Source organism: Peromyscus leucopus, chromosome 14, assembly GCF_004664715.2.
Source record: "Peromyscus leucopus breed LL Stock chromosome 14, UCI_PerLeu_2.1, whole genome shotgun sequence".
Classification (NCBI taxonomy): domain Eukaryota; kingdom Metazoa; phylum Chordata; class Mammalia; order Rodentia; family Cricetidae; genus Peromyscus; species Peromyscus leucopus.
In genome coordinates, this window is record NC_051075.1 from 77,315,470 (window position 1) to 77,335,090 (window position 19,621).

Below are 19,621 nucleotides of genomic sequence, written 5' to 3' on the forward strand. Positions count from 1 at the left end.
TCACTGACTAAAGGGGAAGAGCCATCCAGGAGGATTCCCAACATCAGCCTTGAACCTCCTCCTGTGCTGGTACCCACGTGCACACACTAGTGTACACAAGTGCCCCGACACATACAAAAATGCATACACAGGCAAGCACACCACACACATAAATAACATACATCTACCACATATTTTAAAAAAAGAGAAAATGGCTGGGCAGTGGTGATACATACCTTTAATCCCAGCACTTGGGAGGCAGAGGCAAGCAGATCTCTGTGAGTTCGGGGCCAGCCTTGTCTACAGAGTGAGTTCCAAGAAAGGCTCCAAAGCTACACAGAGAAACCTTGTCTCGAACAAAGAGAGAGAGAGAGAGAGAGAGAGAGAGAGAGAGAGAGAGAGAGAGAGAGAGAGAATGTAAAACATGATTGTAGCTGAAGTTTTTCTGTGTCCCGCCTGGCCAGCAGTCAGGACAAATCTTTCCCACTCGCTTCCCCCAAGTAAACACACAGAGGCTTATATTAATTAAAACTGTTTGGCCATTTGCTCAGGCTTATTACTGACTAGCTCTTACACTTAATTTAACCCATAATTCTTATCTAAGTTTAGCCATGTGGCTTGGTACCTTTTCTCAGTTCTGCCTTGTCATCTTGTTTCCTCTGTGTCTGGCTGGCGACTCCTGACTCTTCCCAGAATTCTCTTCTCTGCTTGTCCTGCCTATACTTCCTGCCTGGCTACTAGCCAATCAGCACTTTATTAACCAATCAGAGCAACACAGTTACAGCTTACAGAGCAATATCCACAGCACATGATCAATTCAGCACCCATCTTTGATACTCTCAAGTAGGGGTGAGGCTGGAGAGGGAGGGTTCCACTGTCAAGAGCGTGTTCTAGTTGGCTTTGTGCTGCTGTTGTGAACACCACGACCAAAGCAACTTAGAGGAAAGAGAATTTCTTTGGTGTATACTTCCAGGTCACAACCCATCACCGAGGGAATTCACGGCAGAAACTGCAGCAGAAACCATAGAGGAATACTGCTTTCTGGATTTCCTCCTGGTTCATGCTCAGTTAGCTTTCTTTTTTTCTTTTTCTCTTGTCGTCCCATCCCACACACACACCCAAGACAGGATTTCTCTGTATGACAGCCCTGGCAGTCCTGGAACTCACTTTGTAGACCAAGCTGACCTTGAACTCACAGAGATCTGCCTGCCTGTCTCTTGAGTGCTGGGATCAAAGCTGTGCGCCACCACCACCTGGCTCACTTAGCTTTCTTATACAGCCCAGGCCTATGTGACCACAGTGGGCTGGGCCCTCCCACCTCCCACATTCGCCACCAATCAGGACAGTCTCTCACAGACATGGCCACAGGCTAATCTAATTGAGGCAATCCTTCCATAGAGGATTGCTTCTCCCCAGGTCACTCTAAATCCTATCAAGTTGACAATAAAACTAACCAGGACAGAGCAATGACAGATCTCCCAGAGGACCTGGCTTTGGTGCCCAGCACTCAACAGAAGACAACTCACAACTGTCTGTAACTCCAGCTCCAAGAGACACCCTCCCCTGGCTTCTACAGGTACCCATAGACATGTACCCCTGGCTTCCACAGGTACCCACAACCATGCATAGACAAACACACACACACACACACACACACACACACACACACACACACACACACCAGGCACACACACGGGCACATAAAAATAAAATAAACCTTTAAAAGAACTGATTAAAAATAAAAGTAGTTTTCCTCAACAAGGGACACTTCTGAAAACTCTGTTCTGACATCACACCTAAGTTGAATTATTCAGGGAATTGTCTTAAGATTGGAGATGCGGCACGGATATCCACTCTGCATCAGTGTCTCGATTAGGAAAGAAACTGATACAAAGGACAGGAGCTCAGAGAGGGTGTCTTTGCAGCTGTCCACCTGGCAGGACCTTCTCTTCAGAACCTCAGGCAGACTGGAAGACAGGAGGAGCAAGGGGGACAGAGGCTGTGGCCAGCTGGAGGCTGGAGTTTGGTCCCAGCGGGAAACTCCAGGGCAGAATAAACCAGCTGAGACAGGACTCCTGGACTCCTGGAGCACAATGGGCAGAGGGAGCTGGGAGTGAGTGGAGCTTGACCTCCATCTCTGGAAACACACCCAAGACCCATGAAGAGAAGAGGACAGCCTGACAAAGAAGTTGTGGCCTCTGCTTCTGAGTCTACTTCACACAGCAACCAATGGACGTCATACACCGAGGGACCCAAGGGTACCACCCTCGCTGGTGGAAAAGCCAGAAGGCTGTGGGGTGGAGAGAAAGCTGCCACAACCTGAACAGCTCTGGGGTTGACCTGCCTGGGGAGTGGGGAGACGAGGGAATGAAGAAAAGACAGACACACAGACACCAGTACAGAAAAGCTGGGGTCAGGTGGCTTGTGCACTCTGATGGAGGCACCTGAGTAGCCTGGAAACTTGGAATGTTTGTTATACCATCTGAATCGAGGAGGCAGGCTTACAGCTGAAGGAGGGAGCAGATCCAGCTGGTCTCAGTTAGGCCTCTACAGGGGAGCAGTCTCAGCCTGTGACCATCTCAGAGGAAGAAGCTGCATTTGATACTTCCGGTACACACTGTCCACGTCTGCACACAGACCAGGGGAAGGCTTCGCCATTCCCATGAGTCTGAGGCACTGGGATCCTTGACATGGCCACGTTCATGTCAACAACACACGTTCAGTCAGGACTTCATCCACTCCCCCACCCCCACCCCCACAGAAAGCATTTCCTCAGCCATATCCAGGGCTTGCAGAGGAGACAGAGCTCCTGGGCAGGCAGGCCTACATCCATTCTCTATACTCAAGTAGACTGAATTGTGAGAGACTACAGACCCTGGGCCTGGAGGTATGCATGGACTGCGTACAGGGCACTTGACTTGAACCAAGCGGCCACAAGGCTGCCCCATATCCCAGGTAGACATCCTAGCAACTTGAGTCATCAAAAGTCACAGGAGATGTTGATACTGAGGTCAGCTGGGGGGACAAGGACATATTTCCAAAGAAGCTAAATATGAAGGTGATAGGCTACAAGGCTGAGGCTGCATTTATAGTACCTGGGGGATGTGAGCCCCTACCAGGAGCCCAGAGGGAAAGGTACTGCTTCTAGGCGAGGTAAGAGCTAGAATAGGGTTGGCCCCAGGTAGAAGATGGCCCAGGCCACATTAGAAAAGCCTAAAGCCACTTAGGACTGCCTCCAGGTATCTTCCTCCCACAGAAGGTCTCCTTCCGACTTTACAGTACCTGGATCTTGGCATTCTGGTACAAACAAAGGTAAGGCAGATCTCTGTTTGAACTCACATCCCCTGGAAACATTGAACAGGAAGCTGAAAGTCAGAGGCCCAGAGTGAGCTGCCCTGCACTGAGGGGCAGGCTTCAGTCTGTGTGTTTTGCATTTCCATGCAGGTCCCAGGACTATGGATCCCCTCAAAGGGGAGGACAAAGAGGAGACAGGGGACTCTGGGCCCTTTGCACCCTGGGGATGGGAGTCATGAACAGGACAGGACAGGGCTGGGGGCCTCCTCAGACTCCACCTAGCAAGCTGTCAGAGCCTCGTCAACCCAGCGTACAGTCTCTCATGGACCTGGCAAGCCCACAGTCCAGAGAGTGGTCCCAGAGACTTTCCGGATTGGGAGAGGGTGAAGGGAAAGATTATCAATTTCTCCCATATGGTTATTGGCCATTTGTACATTTCCTTTAGAGAATTGTCTGTTCAATGCATTTGCCCATTTATTGATTTGATTGTTTGTGGGGTTTCCTGTCGGGTTTTTTGAGATCCTTATGAATTATAACTTATCACACATATAGCTGGCCAGGATTTCCCTCCTATTCCACGGGCGTCTCTTCACTCTGGCAATCGTTTCTTTTGCTGTGCAGGACCTTTGTCACTGGGCACAAAAGCTTCTGTCAACGCTCGCTATTGTTCCCTGAGCTATTGGAGTTCTAACCAGAAAATCTTTGACTGCACCTCATCTTGAAGTGGTTTCTCTCTGCTCTCTTCTTTGATCCAGCCTGAATTGATTTCCGTACGAGGCAAGAGAGAAGATCTCGTCCCATTCTTCTGTGTGTGGATACTCGGCTTCCTTGGCCCCATTTGTTGAAGGGGCTCTTTTCTCCGACGTGTGTTTGGTGCAGTTGTCAAAAGGCAGGCTGCTGTAGCTGTGTGGGCCTGTCTCTGAGTCTGCTGCATCCCCTGGTCTTGTGTCTGTTTCTAGGCCAATACCTGACGCTTTTGTCACAGACACTGCCACCTCTGGCATGGCTCTTTCCTACGATTGTTTTAGCTATCCAGGGTCTTTTGTGCTTCCACGTGGATTTTAGTTTTTTGTTTTTTTTTTTTTCTAGATCTGTGAATAATATCATCAAAGTTTTGGTAGACATTGTACTGACTCTGTAGATCACTTTCGGATCATGCAGCCATCTTGGGGTGTGGAGAGTTAGCCCAGCAGTAGAACCCTTGCCTAGCAAATGTAAGGCCCTGGGTTTCGTCCTCGGCAAGTATTCCTACATACAGATGAAGGAAAGTTCCTGAAAAGCATTGCACCTTCCTGTGAACCTCGTACAAGGCTGACTAACTGGCTACAACTTCAATGATGTGGAGAGGTTGGAAGTCTAGAGCCCTATTATCTTTCATTCCTTTAACAACCATTTATTGTCCTCTTTTGTGCATGACATAACATCTTTGTGACCATCTGGTAAACCCACTGGCATATAGGAGCAGACCCCATAAGAAAGCTGTCAGGGAACTCCGAGCAGAGGTGTCCCTGCTCTGCTGTGACAGAATACCTGATGCTTCTGGTATATTTTTAAAACACCTTGAGTTATGACTTTCTGGGTTCTCTTACTATAAAGGTTTGTGAAACTGCTTCCACCTGGGAACATGAAATCTGGGGAAAACTAAATCCGTGTCCCCAGGGCCACAGTCGTTCATATTTGGCTCCAGAGGCAAGAGTTGGTTTTTATATAGACAGTTATGCCTGAATGTGGTGCTCCAAGGATGATCTACTTTTCATAGAATAGGTCGCCCAGATGGAAAGGACATCCTGCAACATGGACTCTTTGTGTCCACCCCCTCTGCAGGGGTTATCTACCTGGGTGGATTTGGGTCTGTTCTTTCTGGTCCTCAGTAGGGCCATTTGTTATTTATTCGGAGCCGCCTTGAGGTTTGAGTTCAAAGCATCCGGTCTGAGGCATCTTTCCTGTCTGTTTCGAAGTCGGTTTGTTTTTCTGTTTGTTGGCACTTGGTTTGCTACGGTCGCTAGCCATCTCTCTTGTTCCCCCAGCCATGCCTCCCGTGTCTAATTTAAGGACAGCGTCTGGAGGAAAACGGATAGATGTTCGGTACTGCCGCTGCTGTTATGTTTAGTGTGTTAATTCAACTTGTAAGTGTTTAAAAAATGGGAAACTCCAACTGAAGATAAGTTGGCTTTCACTTCCCTCAACGGGCAACATTTATTATCTCTAAATTGGTTTATTTTGCATGCTTAACTAAAAGTCCTAGGCAATAAAAATTTTTAAATCACAAACAAGCAGCCTGCTTTAATTGGGATTTAAAATCATCTAAAAAAGAAATGATAAAATGGGTCCTTTACAAAAAAAAACAGTAAGAGCTCTAAAGACTACATGTGGGTTAAAAGGAATGTTGCAAATAAATAAGAAATTAATTAGAGGCTCCATGAAAACTAGAGATAAATCCTGGGACTAACTCCCCTCCCATCTCTTTCTCTGACCTTGCCTCTTCTTGCTTACTCTTCTAACAGATCGAAATTCTCCACCAGGCTGTGGGCTGCTTCAAGATAAAAGTTAGAGAAAACCCAGCCTACCTGAGCCTTGGTGATGACCGAATCCGGGGCAGACAGCTCTGCAGCTCTGCGGCTCTGCGGGGCAGGCCCTGTTACCTGGGACAAAATAAGAGAAGGGCTGACATTACCAGAGGAAGGAGCCTGTACCCCAGACTGACAGAGGCCAGTAGAGGATGCCTGACCAAGAGTCTGCACCTCCTTTGCTTCTTTCCTTTTCTGTTTCTTTTGGATGCACAAGCAGGCATGTGAAATACTAAGTTGTCACCATAAACTAAAGGAATCAAGTTTGGGTCTAAAGTAACATTAAGAAAGACATTTCTCTTCCTCTGCTATTTATCTCTTAACAAGAGGGAAATTTAGTGCCTTAAGTCCAAGAAAAACTCCACCTCTATCTCTTATGCTACTGAGCTTTGTTACTTCTCAAAGAGATAAAAATATAAATTTCAGGGCTCAGATGTTTGGAACACTGGTTGCTCTTCCAGAGGACCAGGGTTCGGTTCCCCCCACCCCATGAGACACACACACACACACACACACACACACACACACACGCACGCACGCACGCACGCATGCATGCACGCACGTACGTACACATACACACGCATACACACACACGGTAGTTCAAACCTGTTCACATGTACAACTCCAGTTCTCAGGTCTCTAATACCCTCCTGACTCCCTCAGCCATTGTACCCACCTGGCACACTTACACATGCGCAGGCGAAACACTCTTCTTAAAAATGAACTGGAACAAAGAATCGTGTAACAGGTTGGTGGCCACTTCACAGTTTTATTTCTCATTCATTTTTATTATTTTGTATTTTGTTTTTTACATGACCAACTAAAATGCACATGAGCATGTTTATAAACATGAGTGTTAGGGTGATATATTAAAAGGCCTGATAAATATACACTGTCTTGTAAACTTGGGGACTCTAACCATTTAAAAGCTACTCAAATGGTAAATTAGGGTCTATTAAGTGTCTCATAAAACCTTAAAATGTCATTTGTTTATGTAAAAAGGAACTCTAAACTTCTTAAATCTGTTCAAATGATATCTTTGGGTGTATTAAGTGTTTCATAGATGCCTTAAAATGCCATTTGTTCATGTAAGATAACATCCATTGGAGTCACAAAATACAAGTTTCATTAAGCTATGAAATTCAGTGTTGTACTCAGGTTATAAATTATAAGTATATATAAATAAAATATATTAAAATAAATGTCTGTAAATATAAATTAAAATTTTATTTTATTTGTGTAACAATCATGGGTAACATAAAAATCATATAATTTCTTTTCTGGCAATATTCTTAATATAAATTTGTTAAATATGAAATGTTTAGATGTTTGCCAAAAATCTTTGTGTTGTTTCCTCTCCACAAGGAGATTACGAAAGATATAATTCAAACTAGAGTAACATTTAAAATCTAATTTTTTGGTGTTTAGACAGGGTCTCACTGTGTAGCCCAGGCTGACCTGGAACTCATAGAGATTCTCCTGGTTCTGCCTCCCAAGTGCTAGGATTAAAAGTGTGTGCCACCACCACATTTGACCCCAAAATCTAAGTTTTCAAAGTTCTTATCCTAACTTTAAAAAAAAAAAAACCTAGATTCTATTTTTCATGTTTAATCTTTTCCCACTGGACAGAGCCTTTGCCTGTGAGGCGACCACCGCCTGAACAGCAGGAAAATTTCCTTTGGGCTGCAGACACAGCCCAGTGCCTAATGTACTTCTCTTACAGATAACTGGAGTGTGGTTCCCAGCATCATTTCAGGTGACTCACAACTCCAGCTCCAGGGGACCAGAGCTCCCTGCACTCCTGCACACCTGCACTCACAGGCACACACACACACACACACACACACACACACACACACACACACCATTAAAAGTAAATCTTTAAAAAAAAAAAAAAAACAGAAAGAAATGATTCCTACTTGGGTCGTTCCTGCTAAATTATATAGTGATCACAGAGATTATTTTTACAGACAGATGCTTAGATCTACCTTTAAAACATGGCCTGTTTGATAAACAGATAACACTAATACATTGTCAAAACTGACTAACGCTTTGGCTTTCTTCAAAGATTCGCCCATTTTCAAGAACATCCACCATCTCCTTATAAAACAAGTCCTCTGCTCCCTCTAAAAGAATTAAGTGAGAATGGCAGGAACCATCCCTATTTTAAAAAAAAAAACAACAACAACAACAACATACTATTCCAAAGGACTTTAAGTATAATAACCAAAAACTCAGAATTAGTTACAGAGTCTTCCTCAAAACATTAACAAAGCAACAGATGATTCCATCAACTGAAAGAATAAAGGACATTACATCAAAGACTCCATCCTGCCTACAGGAAGAAGACTCTCGGTGCTTCTAACCTACCACTGACCGCAAAACCCCGGGAGACGAACCTCTAGATCCGCATCCTCACATCAAACATGTGCCAGCTTCATTGAGAACAACCCAAGCGGACTTCAAACGCTCTGCGTGCTGCTCCTATTCGGCTCCCTTGACAGCTGGAGGTGCCAAGTAACCAAACATTTCTCCTGCCTCTTATGTTTCTTAAATCCTTCTAAAACAATATGCTTTAGATTTGTTTAATTTATTTTATGTGTACGACTGTTTTGCCTGCACCACATGCAGGCCCGGTGCCTGTGGAAGTCAGAAGAGAGCATCCGGTTCCCTGGGATTGGAGTTACAGATGGTTCTGAGCTGCCATGTGGATGCTGGGAACCAAACTCAGGACCTCTGCAAGAGCAGCTAGTGCTCTTAACCACTGAGCCATCTCTCCAGCCCTTGAATCCTTTCATCAATAGGCACTTTTAATTGCTGGTAATATTTAGCATTTCATTTCATATGATATTAAGTGATAAAATAATACTAACTGCGGCTCCGGTGAAGTTCCATCGTGTCCTTTCATTAGTCATGACTTTGCCACGGCTGTTCTCTGACCCAGAACACCTACCTTGCTCAAAGCTCATTTTCATATTTAAAACATTCAAGTGGTTTCACTATTTATAAAAATAAAATTCTCATTTTTCAGCACAATTTGAATTTTTTGATCTAATTTTCCAAATTGATGAAAACTACTTCTAATCTTCCAAAAGGAACTCCATTTGAGGGGGGTCCCTATATTTTAAATCCAAAGTATTACAGCCAAAGAAACTTTTTTCTAGCTAGATTTGGGTTAACTGTTTCCATCCAAATTATACAAAAGACATCGATCTCTAAAAATAACAAAAATCATATTTTATACCTTAAAACATGATGTTTCTTAATTAAATGAATACTTAAGATATCCTATAGTATAACTAGCTGGGATTTTAAAATTAATTAAACAAATTTGCATTATGCTACTAAAAAGGAGATGCATAACACTAAAGTAACTCCTACTGGAGTCCTGTTTGCATTTCTAACCACTAAAAATAAGAAATAAAACTTGAGGGCTAGAGAAGATGGCTCAGTGGTTAAGAGCACTGGCTGCTCTTGCAGAGGACCTGAGTTCAAACTCCTGACCCACAAGGTGACTCACAACACCTGTAACTCCAGCTCTGAGAGATCTGATGCCCTCTTCCGGCTTCCTTGGGCACATCGTATGGCACACATGGTATATATTTACACAGGCACACATATACACATAACCAAAAATAATAAAAATAAATCTCATGGTTGATTATTCCTACAAGAAATACAAAATTCTAATTTCTAACAGATCTGACCTCCTGTTTTCCACCCCCATCATTAATAATAATTGTTGGTACATGAGGAAAAGACAATCCCAGTTAAAAGCTTTTTTGTGTTTGTTTGTTTGTTTGTTTGTTTGTTTGTTTGTTTTTGAGACAGGGTTTCTCTGTGTAGTTTTGGTGCCTGTCCTGGATCTCGCTCTGTAGACCAGGCTGGCCTCGAACTCACAGAGATCCACCTGGTTCTGCCTCCTGAGTGCTGGGATTAAAGGCATGCAAGTATTTTTAAAGAATACTATATTGGAGCCGGGCGGTGGTGGCGCACGCCTTTAATCCCAGCACTCGGGAGGCAGAGCCAGGTGGATCTCTGTGAGTTCGAGGCCAGCCTGAGCTACCAAGTGAGTTCAAGGAAAGACACAAAGCTACACAGAGAAACCCAGTCTCGGAAAAAAAAAAAAAAAAAAAAAAAAAATACTATATTGGGGCTGGAGAGGTGACTCAGTGGTTAGGAGCACTGGCTCTTCTTCCCAAGAACCCAGGTTCAGTTCTGAGCACCCACAACCATCTCTAACTCCAGTTCCAATGGATTCAACATCTTCTTCTGTCCTTCTTGGGCACCAGGCACACAGGTAGTGCACAGACATACATGCAGGCAAACACCTGTACACATTTTAAAAAAAGTATGTGCTACTACCCAATCTCTTCCATAATGTAACTATTCACTTCTCCTCCAACTAAGATCTGGTACAATACCAAAATGATAAAGATCAAGTCAGTATCCAAATAAGACTTAAGATAATTTAGATACCAAAAATCAATCTTCCCTAGCTGGCAGTGGTGGCAATCACCCTTAATCCCAGCACTCAGGGGCAGAGGCAGAAGGATTTCTGAGTTCGAGGTCAGCCTGGTCTACAGAGTGAGTTCCAGGACAGCCAGGGCTACATAGTGAGACCCTGTCTCGAAAAACCAAAAATTAAAATTAAAATTAAAAAAATCTTTCCTAAAAATTAAAGCTAGCCACTCCACATAAGATTATAGCTGTAAGACCATGGCCAAAAGGAAAAATTAGAAGACCATAGATTTGTTGAAATACTCCAAAAATCAATAAAATAGTTCATAGAGTACAAATAACTATAAAAATAGGGGCCGGGCGGTGGTGGCGCACGCCTTTAATCCCAGCACTCAGGAGGCAGAGCCAGGCAGATCTCTATGAGTTTGAGGCCAGCCTGGTCTACAGAACAAGATCCAGGACAGGCACCAAAACTACACAGAGAAACCCTGTCTCAGAAAACCAAATAATAATAATAATAATAATAATAATAATAATAATAATAATAATATGATCCACAAGTCCCTTTCTGAATGGCTTCATCAGCTGGCCCTCTCTCATGAAAACTGCTGCCTGCTACTCAGTCTCATCTCTATCAGATCCTGGGAATGGGCATTCCTAGCAGTGAAAGAAAGTTAATATCTGGGCTCTTTGTGAACAAATGTGATGCTTGGTCATTGGGGGACTGTGAAGGAAAATTCCTGACAGGAACCTCACCATCCACTGAACCTTCTGCACAGCCAATAAACAAGTCAATTAGAGAGGTTGGAATGTTGCAAGTCCACAGCCAAGTTATCTTGGGACATCTTTAGCTTTTTTTAAAAAGACATTTATGTCTCCCCTCTGTATGTGACGTAATGTGTTTGTGACCATTTGGTAAATTCTCTAGACTGTAGAAACAGACCCCTAGTTCCCAGCCAACTAAACACCCCATACAGCATCTCAGGACAATAACAGCTGTAACCCATCAACCTTATGTTTCCACCGAGTGTTTGAAAAGCACCTTGATTTATCACCTTCTTGTTCTCTTACTATACAAACTTCATCAAGCTCTCACCACATCAGAGCATGGAATTTGGGGTGACCTCTGAGTCTACTGAGACCCAGTGGGCCCCACAGCACCCTGCTACTTAGGCCTGAGTCTGGTGGGATTCCCAGCCCCACCAGCACCAGCTCCATCGTTGCCACCAGATGCAGTTTTTAACTAAGTCTCTATCGATCTGTTTATCAATTACGACTCGGGAGTCAGATGTTGGGGTGAAAACCTGCTAGCTCAGAGAGGCCAAGAAGCAATCAGCTAACTTTCCTTTTCGGTCAGAGACCCAGCAAGAGACCATCTCTCCAGGTGTCCTAGAAACCAAAAAGACCATGAAACTCCAAGGCCCTCCCTACACCTTCCTGTGCATCTCTCTGTCTCCCTGGGCCCTCCATACTCTCTACGGCTAATTCCTGTCAACTAGTTGCTGGCTCCACCCTCCTATCCAAGGTTGATTTTATTAACACCGTCTCTGATTTCACAGTGCAATCAAATATCCCAAAACAGAAGCCTCTCTTCTATAAGTTGCTTTGGTCATAGTGTTTTATCAGGAAGCAGAAAAGTAACTAATACAGCCTATAGCTCTAGCTGAGACTCCAGTCTTCCTGCTGAGAGTGGAGAGGGCAGAGATCCTGGTTTTAGACGGATTGCTTCTGGTCTTTCCACATTACTTGGGGCAGAATTTTGTCCTGGATAGCTTCATTATTTTGATTTTCATTATTTCTTCAGGTCTCTCATCATGAAGGGATGCTGAAATTCATACATTTCTGCCATTGTATCTTTGGGTTGAGTTACCTTTGTTAGTTTGCACGTTTTGAGTCATCCTCACATGCCAGAAATACAACCAACTTGATCGTGTCTTCTTGGTGTGCTGTTGAGTTCAGTTTTCAAGTATTTCATGAGAATGTTTTCACCTGTGTTTGTTAGGGAAATTGGTCTATAGTTTCCTTTAGGTCTTATGTCCTTACTTAGCTTTGCCATCAAGATAACAGTGGCTTTATAAGATGACATTGGCCGCACTGCTTGCCTTTTCCCTTGAGGGCACAGCTTGAGGAGCACTGACATTAGCACTGACATTAGACATCGATAGGATCCAACAGTGCATCTCCCTGCTCTTGAGCTTCTCTCGGGGAGGCTCATGACTGTTTCACTCTTGTTTCTTCATCTCCAGTAAGTCTGTTCAAACTGTTCACATCCTCTTGTTTCAGTTTCAGCAGGTCATACTCGGGTAGGAAATTATTCACCTCTTTTAGAGATTCCAATTTATTGGACTATAAGTTTTCAAAACACTCTCTAAGATCTTCTGGATTTCATTGCTATCTATTTTAATGTCCCCTCTTTATGGCTAATATTACAAATTTAGGTCTTCTCTTTCTTTGGGTTAGTTTGGCTAGGACTTGCCAATCATATTTTCTTTTTCAAGGAATCAACTTTTCTTCTATTGATTCTTTGTATTGTTTTTTGTCTCCTTCCTTTGATTTCTTCCCGTATTTCTTTCCATCTACTGAGTTAGCTTGTTCTTGTATATTTAAGATCTTGAGATGAGTCACTACATCATTTAATGTCTCTATTATTTTAATTCAGGCACTCATAACTATAAACATCCCCCTTAGAACTACCTTTGCTCTATCCCAAAGGTTCTGATGAGTTCTACTTTCATTCTATTTGTTTGGGGATTTTTATTTTAACCTCTCCCCTGATTTCTTCAATGGACCATCAACCCCTCAAGGGTGTATTGGTCAGGCTCCATATATTTGCATAGCTCCTGTTGTTTTTCTTACTATTCATCTCTAGTTTTATTCCACCACAATCTGATAAGACATAAGAAATTATTTTGACTTTTTTCTCATGTGTTAGACTTGTTTTAGGGTGTAAAATGTGGTCTGTTTTAGAGAATATCTCATAGGCTTCTGAGAATATTGTGCATTCTGTAGCTGTTATGCAATATTTTTGATAAATATCTGTTAAGCCCATTTTATCTGTGGTGATGTTTAATTCTGTGGCATCTTTTTTTTTTTGTCTGAATGATCTGTCTATTGATGAGCAGAGTATTGAAGTCATCTACTATTACTGGTTTTGGACTTGACTATCTATGTCCAGTAGTGTTTGTTCTATGAAATAGAAGTCCGGACAGTTAGACTAATTTTGACTTTGAAGTCTGCTTTATCAAACTTTGTTTTCAAAGTTGTTGTTTTCAGCTGTTGTTTATTTGCTTGATTTATCGACATCCATCTTCTCACTCTTAGCCTTCTGATGTCATTGCCAGTAAAACATGCATGTCATTGCTGGGAAAACAGCTGTGGGATCTAATCTTTTAACATACAGTCAGCCAGTCTGGGTCTGTTATTTGAGCAGTTAACACTGCTTACATTTAGGGATATCGGTGGCTGAGGTTTGCTGATTCCTGTCATTTTGTTAATTCTTTTCCTGAGTTTTTTTTTTTTGGGGGGGGGTGTCTTTTTAATTTTTTATAGTTTAGCAGTCTCAGACATTTATATAATGAATTTAACCATTCACACTCACACACACACCCCGTCTCCTCCCCTTCTTCCGCTGTAACCCTTCTTCTCAACACATCCCACCTCCTACTTTCATGCCTGTAAGAGTTAGCTGCCCAAGCATGGGTAGGAAGCTGTTCCGTGGAGCAAAGACAACTTACTGGTAGCTTTACCACTGAAGAAAATGATTCCTGCCCACCCTGCCACCAGCAAACACTGATTTCCAGGTGTCCCCCTGGGAGAGGTGGGGGTCTCATGATCCCCTCTCCATGAAGAAATGCCGATGGGCCTAATCTTCTGCAGGATGATGATGATGACGATGATGATGATGATGATGATGAAGATGATTTTAAGGTTTGTCTTATTTTAATGACTGATCCACATCAGGCCACTGTGCACAGACATGAGGGAAACTTTATTTCTTGGTCTCCTCCTCCTTGGACAGTCTTGATGATCTCCTCCTTCTTGGCTTGGAGATGCTCCTCCTGGAGCATTCATGCTTCCTCAGTCTTAGACCTGTGAGCCTCAGCCTGGTCAGCCAGGAGCTTCTTGCAGGCCTTGTCTGCCTTCAACCTGTGGGTGTGCTCCATGAAAATCTGCTTGTTTTTTAATACATTCCCTCTGACCTTCAGGTACAGGCTGTGAAACATACGGCGGTGAATCTTCTTAGACTCATGGTATCTCCTGAGAAGCCAGCACAGGATTTGCATCCTTCTCATCCAGGTCACCTTCTTGGTCATTCCAGCATTGGCAGTACCCTTCCGCTTCTCTATGCCCACATGCCTGCCCTTCCATTGAGCCAAAGTGTTTGTCTGGCATCGAGCCCAGAATGGACAGTCACAGGCTTCCAGGTGATGGGCCCATCTCTGATTAGCTTCCAGATCTGCTGGAAGGAGTTCATTGGCGATTTCATTGGTCTCATTGGAGTCCAACCAGCTCTTCTTTTTATCACAGTGGAGGCCACAAGAGGCAAGCCTCTTCTGAAGCCTGGAAATACGGCTGCAGCAAAAGGAAAGTTTGTGCAGGTCTTATACAATAACCACTGCCACAGTGAGTCGAGGTCCTCGGCTGTGTCATGACCTCCGTGACCTGAAGACATTTTTTGCCGCACTTCTCCCCGACCCCAGCTCTCGCAATCTTCCCACACCCTCTTCTGCAATGTTCCCTGGGCCTTGAGAGGGGTAACAGAACTGTCTCATTTAGGGGTAAGCACTCCACTATTGCTTACACTTGGCCAGTTACAGGTTTCTGCATTAATTGCCAGCTGATGTAGTAAAAAGGTTCTCTGATGAAGACTGGGCCAGAGCTCATCTGTAGACAGAAACATGAATATCAGAATGCAGTTTGACAACACGACCATTAGGTCCCCCTCCCACCCCCACCCCGAGCCATGGCCTCCCTGTTTTTATTATCTGTGTCCCCTATTCAGAGTAGGGGTTTACTGGCTGACAGGGTTGGACAATATTGACTCTGTCCTAGGGCTCCTTTGTGCATTTATTCTTCTCATGAAATTCTCTTCTGTGCATGGATGAAATAGTCTTGTTCCTTCTCTCTGTGTAGGATCCGTTCACACGTCTCCTGTGCTCTTGGCTTGGAGGTCATAAACTGCTCTAACCTGTGCTTCGCCTGAACTGTCTTTATTTCCATGTCAATTCGCAAGGCTAACTTGGCTAGGTATAACAATCTTGGCCGACAGTTATTGTTTCAGACCTTGAAATAAATCATTCCACGCTTTTCCTGGCTTTTAAGGTCTCTGCTGAAAAGTCTGATGTTATTCTGATGGGTTCAGCTTTGTAAGCAAGTTGGTGTTTTCCTTCTGCAGATTTTATTGTTTTTCCATGTTTTACGGTCTTAACATTTTGACTACAATGTGTCATGGAACTTTTTTCCTCTGGCCATATCTGGAGTTCTGAATGCCTTTAGCCCTTGGGTGCCCGTTTCTTTCCCTAGATTTTGGGGATTTTCTGTTATACTTTCATTGAGTAGATTTTCTGTGTCCTTAGGTCATGTGAGTGTGTGTCTGCATGTATGTGTGTGTGTGCATGCTCTCGTGTGGTGTGTGTGTGTGTGTGTGTGTGTGTGTGTGTGTGTGTGTATGCATGCTAGAGGTCAGAGGTCATCTAGGGTGGCTTACCAATGTGCTTCAGGATCTTCCTGTCTCTGTACACACCGCTCTTCTTGGCACTGGGGTTACAAATGCATGCTTACATGGTTTTTCCCATGGGTTCTGAGGATCCAAACTCAGGTTCTCATACTTGTGGGCATTTTCACTGACCCATCTCCCCAATCCCACCCTTGGTTTTTCTCTGAGCTCTCTTTCTTCCCCATGGAGTCCCCAGTTTAGTCGCTGGTCATGTCCTGTATTTGTTGTGAGCTGTGGTCGTGTTTGCTTGTTTCGGGGGGAGTGGCACTTTCTTGTTTATTTTTGAGATAGTAATTTAGTTACATTTCTCACTTCCCTTTCCTCCCTGTAAACCCTTCCTATTCTTCTCCAAATCTATGGCCTCTTTTCTTCAATCAATTGCTATTGCATGCATGTACGAATTTGTATATACATATATATATTCTTTACTGTAACCTGTTGAGTCCATGCATTACTTGTGTGTTTGGGGGGCTGACCATTCGACCCTGGAAAGCCAGTTAGTTGGTGTGCTCTTCCCTGGAGAAGGCTACTTCTTCGGCTCCCAGCTTCCCTCTGTTGCCGTAGATCTCTGAGGAGAGTTGAGTTCCTGTGAGCTTTTCCCTGTGCCGTTTGGTGTGTTTGTTGGTATCTTCCTTGTTCACTCACATTTGGGCAGTCACGTTGGTGAGACTTCACGGGTGTCGCTTCTGATGTTACTAGGAGACACAATCCCACAGCAAAGTCCCTGGGCCTCTGGCTCTTACTCTCTTTCTGTCTTCCACAGTGTTCACTGAGCCTTAGGTGTGGCGGTGTTTTTTAGATGTATCCACTGGGACTGGGCTCCACAGCTCTGCATATTGATTGACTGTGATGATCTGCAGTGGTCTCCATCTGTGACAAAAAGAAGTTTCCTTGATGAAGGGTGAGGACTGCACTTCTGTGGGTGTAAGGACAAATGTCTATTGACTGTTGTTAGGGATTATGCTGGTTTAGTAGGTTAGTGGTTGCAGATTCTCCTTCAATAACCATGATTTCCCTAGCACTGAGAGGTTTTCTAGGTTTCCAGTAGTTATCAATGCTCTCCTTCTTACTGAGCCCATCTTAACCAATTAGAGCTGCTGGTTACCACCAAGGTGTGCTTGCCACTACTGTCCCCGGTAGGTTATCATTCTATAACTGGGCATTTATGCTATTTCACAGGCATCATGGCTAAGTAGAACTGTTGGTCTCCTCCCCACTTTGGAAGCTTGCATGGTGCCTTCTGGTGCTATGAAAACTAGTCCACAGGGAGGGGGCATTCAGGTCAGTTCCAGCCCAGGGGTTTCTGGGCCCTGTTTCTGAAGTACATGGCATCTTCAGGAAAGGGGACTTACTTCCACCTCTGGGGGGTAGTGAAGGGCAACAAAAAGAGGCTCTATATTTTGGGAGTCTCTTAGACAACCCTGGCCAACATTCAAAAGAAAGCTTCTCATGTCTTGTTAGGAGGGGGTTCCATAAGCCCAGATGAAAAAAATTCATTTAACCTAATATGTATATTTATATACTGGATTACATGCATTATAGGTTTTGGGGGGTAAACAGTCAATATTATGATTCCTTGTGGCTATTCAGCCATTCATATTGTTATTTTATCTACCTCCCTCTTCTCCTACATTTACCTCCCCTCCTTCCCCAAAGAGCCCCATTTTCCCTGTTCCCCATCAATCATGTCCCTGTCACTTCCCCCAACCTTCCCTGTGTTGACCCCCCCTCCCTAAACTGCCCTCCTCTTTCCCATTTCCACTATCATTTCATCTCAGCTCCTTTTCTACTCCACAAATACTTCAGTTTGGTCTCTGACCACGTCCCATAGTTACTGTGAGTTGTGGTCATGCTTAGTTTTTACTTCATTCTCTAGGTAATAGATAGTTAGCTAGACAGACAGACAGACAGACAGGCAGGCAGTATTTTCTCAAACTTGTCTTTCATTCTTTATGCTCTTTATCCTCCCTGGTGGCATCATCTACTGGTGATATTTTTGCTGGTTTTCATTTAATCATGTTTTTGTTTCCAATATTTCTTTTCAGTGTGTTTTTCAAAAACCTCAATTTCCCTGCTGAATTTCTTACCCATTGTTGCCAATATCTTCTCTCTTACATGACTTTCTTATCCATATCCTGAGCTTGTCCTGTGTCATTCATCAGCTGTTTGTCTCCTCTTTGAAGTCACAGATCACTTTTGCAAGTAGACTTTTGAATTCTTTGTCTAGCATTTCAACCATTTCTGTATCTTTGTGTTCAGGAACCAAGGAGTTAGGATCTTTTGGAGGTGCTGGCTGGCCTTGTCTTTTTAGTGTTTCTTGGTTTTCAGTGTGAGGCACTGTTGGTTTGGATAGCTCTCCCAGCATTATTTGGGGAGTCTTCTTAGTGAGGGATCTACTCTTGGGCACTCGATTGCCAGTACCACTCAGAGAGGGGAAACCAAACTTCATTTAGGCTGATACTAAACCCAGACTAAAGTCAGGTGTCCTCCAGAGCTGTCTTTGCTTTGGGAACATTCTTTCTCTGTATACCAGTATAGCAGAGCAGACTGGAAGTTACAGAGCGAGAACAAAAATGAATTTATAGAGAAGAAACTGCACGATACCAGAAAGGACCAGCCTTTCTTGGGCTGGGCTCTGATGCTAGCGTAAAGGGAGCCCTTTCGGCCCGCCTTCTCTTCCCCAATCGTTGCTTATGATTCCTTTTTCCATTGCTTGACACCTTTTTTATTCACTTGCAAAATGAGTGTGTTAACAAGAACTTGGTCTAAAATGCAATTTCAAAGAGAAAGCTATACCAAGTCTCCACCCAACAAATCCCACAAAGAATTTCTCCAAGCCTAGAAATTTTCCATCCATCACCCCTGAGAGGTTCTTTCCTCTTCTGAAAATGGGAAATGTTCTTCTATGAAAGACTCTACTCCATTTTCCCAAACCCGGACTTAAATACCACCTTGTCCACCAGTCTCTTTCTCTTGCTTTATTTGGCCCTCTCCAAGACCCTGCCCAGAGAAACACCAGGCAGTGGGACCTCCAGGGCCTGGTAACACTAGGAGCCTCTGTCACTCATCCTTAGCTTTGCAGCCAGTGGGCAAGACAGATCCTGCCACGCTCCTGAGACTCACCAGTTCATTCACACTGGCGTAGCCCATGTGCTAACCAAGGGACATCCCCTGGGTGTGCTGAGGGGTAGAGGAAGCAAAAGAAACGCTGAGAGCTGCTCAGACTTAGTCTCCATGCTTTTAAATCCACAGAGCATTAAACATTCTGGGGGAGGGATGAGGCCATAGAAGTCCAATGCTTAAGGAAGCTTCAGAGTTCTGAGTCCCACCTGCAAACTGTGCGGCAGAAAGGTAGATCCAGACGTCACCTACTGACGTCAGGTGATGAGGTCATCTCCTAGCCTCATAGGGCCAGGCCACTGACCACTGTACTGTTCAATGCCCAGGCCCAGCCTCCTGCTGTCTAAACATCTCAGCAGCATCCAGCCCTTCTCCTCCCCACCACTGCTTCTCATAGCTATTTCCTGATGTAATAGGCATGGCTTGGAGTACCAGGGCACCCAGCCAAGTGTCCCAGGGACATGTGTTGAAATCCCCAGTTTCT

The 19,621-nt window shown here is 44.1% G+C and overlaps 1 pseudogene; it reads right to left on the bottom strand.

Annotated features, from left to right (window-relative positions):
- Positions 1–14,289: 14,289 nt before the first annotated feature.
- LOC114684508 lies at positions 14,290–19,167 on the bottom strand (annotated as a pseudogene).
- Between the last annotated feature and the right edge of the window lie 454 nt (positions 19,168–19,621).